At 38.3% G+C, this 4,365-nt stretch overlaps 1 long non-coding RNA gene across 1 annotated transcript; it reads right to left on the bottom strand.

The window, feature by feature from the left end:
* Window positions 1-451: 451 nt before the first annotated feature.
* On the bottom strand, window positions 452-3,800 carry LOC138831544 (uncharacterized). Its single transcript, XR_011373370.1, has 3 exons — window positions 3,721-3,800; window positions 2,750-2,826; window positions 452-681 (listed from the first exon to the last, which is right to left on the bottom strand). It is a non-coding gene; the product is annotated as an uncharacterized lncRNA (long non-coding RNA).
* Window positions 3,801-4,365: the final 565 nt, after the last annotated feature.

The raw sequence follows: 4,365 nt of genomic DNA, 5'->3' as shown, positions 1-4,365 counted from the left end.
ATATGCTTGCTCCAAGGATACTATTTGAAACAGAACTAGTACCTCATTTTATACCAAGAAACATACTCATCTGAATGTTCTTTGGAATGAAACTTCATTACAAATACAAAAAGGCCAGCCAAGTGCCTTCAGATCCTACAAGGAAATCTGTTAATGAAGATGAGGTTTAAATGATCAGACCTGAAAATCCTACACTAGTTGACTGTACTCTTACCAACAGTAGCCGACATTTGAGTACATTCACTTTGATTTAATCTGTGGAGATATCTGCAGACTTAAACGCATTTTACCAAGACAAACGGAGTGAGAAATGCAATAAATGAACTCTGTATTATACAAGAAAATACATTTTTGACCAGGACTGACTGAAAAAATAAAGCATAAAAAGGAATAAAAAAAACAACAACAACACAGCAGCCCTATCCATCTTTACAAAAGAGAGGCTCAAAAGACCCAGTTTGGAGAAGGCGATTCTGAAGAAGTTTCAGTCATTGCAGAGCCGAGGATCTTATGACTGTGGTTGGGGCAGGTCCTCTCTTTCCTCCTTTCTTCTTACTGGGACGCAGTGGCAGATGCTGCCCTGTTGGGGAGAGCCAAGTCGCCCTGTTTCTTCTGAGGGGATGATCTGCACAGGAAAGCAGTTGCTTGGCCACTGTATATAGCATGTTTGTGAAGATTTGACTTTCACCAAAAAAGAAAAGAGAAAAACGTCAGAAGGTCAGAATGGCAACGCTTGTGCCTGGCCCAGCTTTGTTTTGTGCTCTTGACATCTGGCACCCATTACCAGAACAAATTAGAGCAATTCCAAACCGTGGCCTGAAGTGGTCAAGGAAGAGAACCTCCCATACAGACAGCACAACCACCCGAGTGACACAGGAACTGAGGCTCAAACAAAGCACCCAGAGAAAGCTTTTCTGTCCCTGGTTCTGTGGAATTACGGACTCACCCTCACAAAACCGGAATTAAAATAGGTGTTCTGTCCTGGCATAGGAACACTATTCATGGCTCTACTGTACTTTATTTCACGGCTTTATGGAATCCAAACTAACTATATGGTTGGGGTTTTGCATTATTCCGTTTACCAAACCAGAAGAAAATCCATTTAATGGAGGTAATTTGATTCATACTCTTTGAACACTCCAAAGCAATTTGGTAGCATATGAAGAAAATTCATCGTTTAATAATTCTTCCTCCTATTTAATTGCTCCCTTTATTGTAACACAGAATGGTAGCTTTCCCAAAATACCCCCTTGGATTTTTCATACCTTCAAATCTCATTAGAAGTTGCTGAACTCCTTTTAATATTTGTGTTTCTTCTTCACAGGTTTTGTTCAATATCCATAAAATTATATTTATGCAAGAAAAATCTAAGTCTTTTATGTAATTTTACAAAGGAATGGAGCAAACTACATTGTTCTGTGGGAATAGAAAAGTTAAATTTCCAGGTAACTTACTTGATAATTGTGCCAGTTCTTTTGTCTGAAATTTTTTGATATTATGTATGCAAAACAGAAATCTGAGCCATGAAATAGTGTTCCAAAAGTAAATGCATCATGTATTAAGGGACTATGTTTAAAATTAAATAGACTACTTGTAGATACTGAGTATATGTTTGATTTCTATATTGTATTATGTATTAAACCATATGAATAGGTTTTTACTCTAAAGGTGTGCAGAAATAATATTCATTCTTGACTTTATATGCACCTTTTAATATCATTATACAGTAATTATTGTACTTATGCATACAAATGTGTATATGGAAATATTATGAATATGTATTTTTCTCCTTTTAACGATTTCCTATTGTCAGGCACTGGTGGGTTATGCCTATAATCCTAGGTACTCAGGATGCTGAGATCTGAGGATTGTGGTTTGAAGAGAGCCTGCACAGAAAAGTCCCTGTGAGACTCTTACCTCTAATTAGCCACTCAAAAACTGGAAGGGCTCAAAGTACTAGAGCACTAGCCCTGAACAAAAATGCTTAGGGACAGTTTCTAGGCCGAGTCCAAGTCCCACGACCACACACACACACACACACACACACACACACACACACACACACACACACACACACACACACACACACACACAAACTCCTATTAATAAATCTTATATGTCTTCTGGTTATTATATATTTATTTATGCTTGTTTATGTCAATACCTAAAATTACGGGTTTAACGTAAATATACCATTGTTATTACACGTAGTTATGTTGTTGTGACATGGATGCTCGTGGACATAGAATATCTACATGTGTGAGCATACATGTGTGTAACAAAAATTGTCCAAATGATAAGACAAGTTATCTTCTCAAGTCTGATAATCAGCCTTGTTGATCTAGTGAACACTTTGGGTCCCCCAAGGGAATGTTACACAATGGTTTTCAGTTGGCATGTAGAATATGTGCCTATATTAAGTGCAAGCCTATAAAAGAGAAACAAAAATGTTGGTGGATGTTGATTACTTCACAAAGGACATTGGAATTGTTTTAAAGTGGTGGAGAATGGAAAATGTGATCATCTTACAGGGAAAGTTCAACATTGTCTGAATGTCCAAAGAGTGCTGGCTGCTTTATGTGTACTGAGTCTCTAGGGCAACTCCCCCAGGCTGCTCCGAGATGCGTGTGGTGATTGAGGGCTCAAGCCTCTCTCTGCTGTGCACTTTTTCCCTGGGATTATTCCTGATTCACTTTTATGGGAATTCTGCCTCTGCCTCACAATTTGTATCTATCTCTTTAATGCTTACCTGGGCAGTTAGAACACTCTTCTTCCATCTTGTTATGAAATTTCTAGATAATCAACACTGAAAATGACAGAAAACACCTTCCCCCAAACAAACAAACAAATAAAAACCCACAGTTATTTACAATTGAAATTTACATTTTAATGTTGATGTAATTATTAAAGATTCCAGTCATACAAATATCTTTGAGAAATAACAAATAACTACATTTAGTTTAAATCCAGGTAAAATAACTTAATTAGATTTTGTTTAAGACTGCCCTGTAAAACAATTTTATAAAATATAAAGATAAAGCACATATACTTGCCCAACTTGGGCAAATGAAATGTAATGTGATTTATTATGACTCTTTATGTTGTTATGTAGTTAAGACCATAGCATCATTTACATATACACATATGCCTCTGATTCACATATTCTTCGAAAGTTCATATAACTGAATTAAAATTCAAAAATTTTTTTGCTTTTTTTTTTTTGCAAAAAGCATAATAGAATCTTTTTTCTTATTGTCTTTAAGCAATTGTACTGAGGAGTTGACTTTCAACAAAACAGTTTATGAATATAAACAGTGTCACACCTCCCAACATTCTCACCCACATACAATGGATCTATCCTCGCCTTCTTGTCTTCATTTGTCTACCCCTTTCTTCTTAACCCCATGGCATCCTGGTGATACATTTTGCTGAACTTTGATTCTGCCTTTTTATCTTTCATATAATTCTACTTCATTAAATTGCCCAGAATTTAAACTTATAATTATCTCAAAATGTAACCAGAAAGACACTTCTTTCCCCCTCCCCCCCCCCGAATTGTACTTAGTCAATAAAAAAATAACTAGACATGACTAAATCGTATCACTGAAATAGAAAACCATTCAAGTCTAGGACAAAAAGTACTAGTATTACACTGAACCAGTAGTAGGAGAAATTGTTACTTGTTTTCAAATTCATAGGCTACACCCTAAGCTCTCGTACATCGATCGGCATGCTGGGCGTCACTGTGAATCTTCTTTACTAGCGGTATCTATGTAGCTTATTATTGTCTTATTTCTTTCATTTTTATTGTTTTTGTAATATGGAATTGTAGGTACGTTTTGATCATGTTGATTGTGAAAAGAATGTTTTCCATACAATGATAGTGAAGTCTATATTCTGGGCTTAACCCATGGTTGCCAAGCCAACACGGAATTCCAGGGAGCCCCTGGGGCAGAACAGGAAGGGTGCGAGGTGCCCCAGAGCCATGCTGTCCTGGAGACACCCAGAGGGGATGTTTGCCAGGCCCAGCTGGGCAGGGACCTGCGAACATCCCTGCATCCCGGGGTTCGTGTCCGGGACCTTGGCAGTGAGCAGACTCTCCCGGGGATTTCCGAACCCGAGATGTTTGATTTCATCAGCGGCCCCTGGGAAGACAGGGCCAGCCTACTCCACAGAGACGTCCCCCGGCCATGCGCAGGTGCTCCTGGTGTCCTTCCTGCGGGCTACACCTCTGTCTTCAGCCTTTCCTCTTTCCTGATTAAACCGATGTCTTCAAACCCAGTTCATTGATGGTTATAAACAGAAGGAAGCACTGTTGTTATTGTTGTTGCTGTTTTTGTTGGTGGTGGTGTGTGTGTTGGTCCA

Source organism: Dipodomys merriami, unplaced genomic scaffold (assembly GCF_024711535.1).
Source record: "Dipodomys merriami isolate MVZ:Mamm:240054 unplaced genomic scaffold, mDipMer1.0.p SCAF_2, whole genome shotgun sequence".
In the NCBI taxonomy this organism is placed as follows: Eukaryota; Metazoa; Chordata; class Mammalia; order Rodentia; family Heteromyidae; genus Dipodomys; species Dipodomys merriami.
This window is presented reverse-complemented; position numbering and strand designations above follow the sequence as displayed.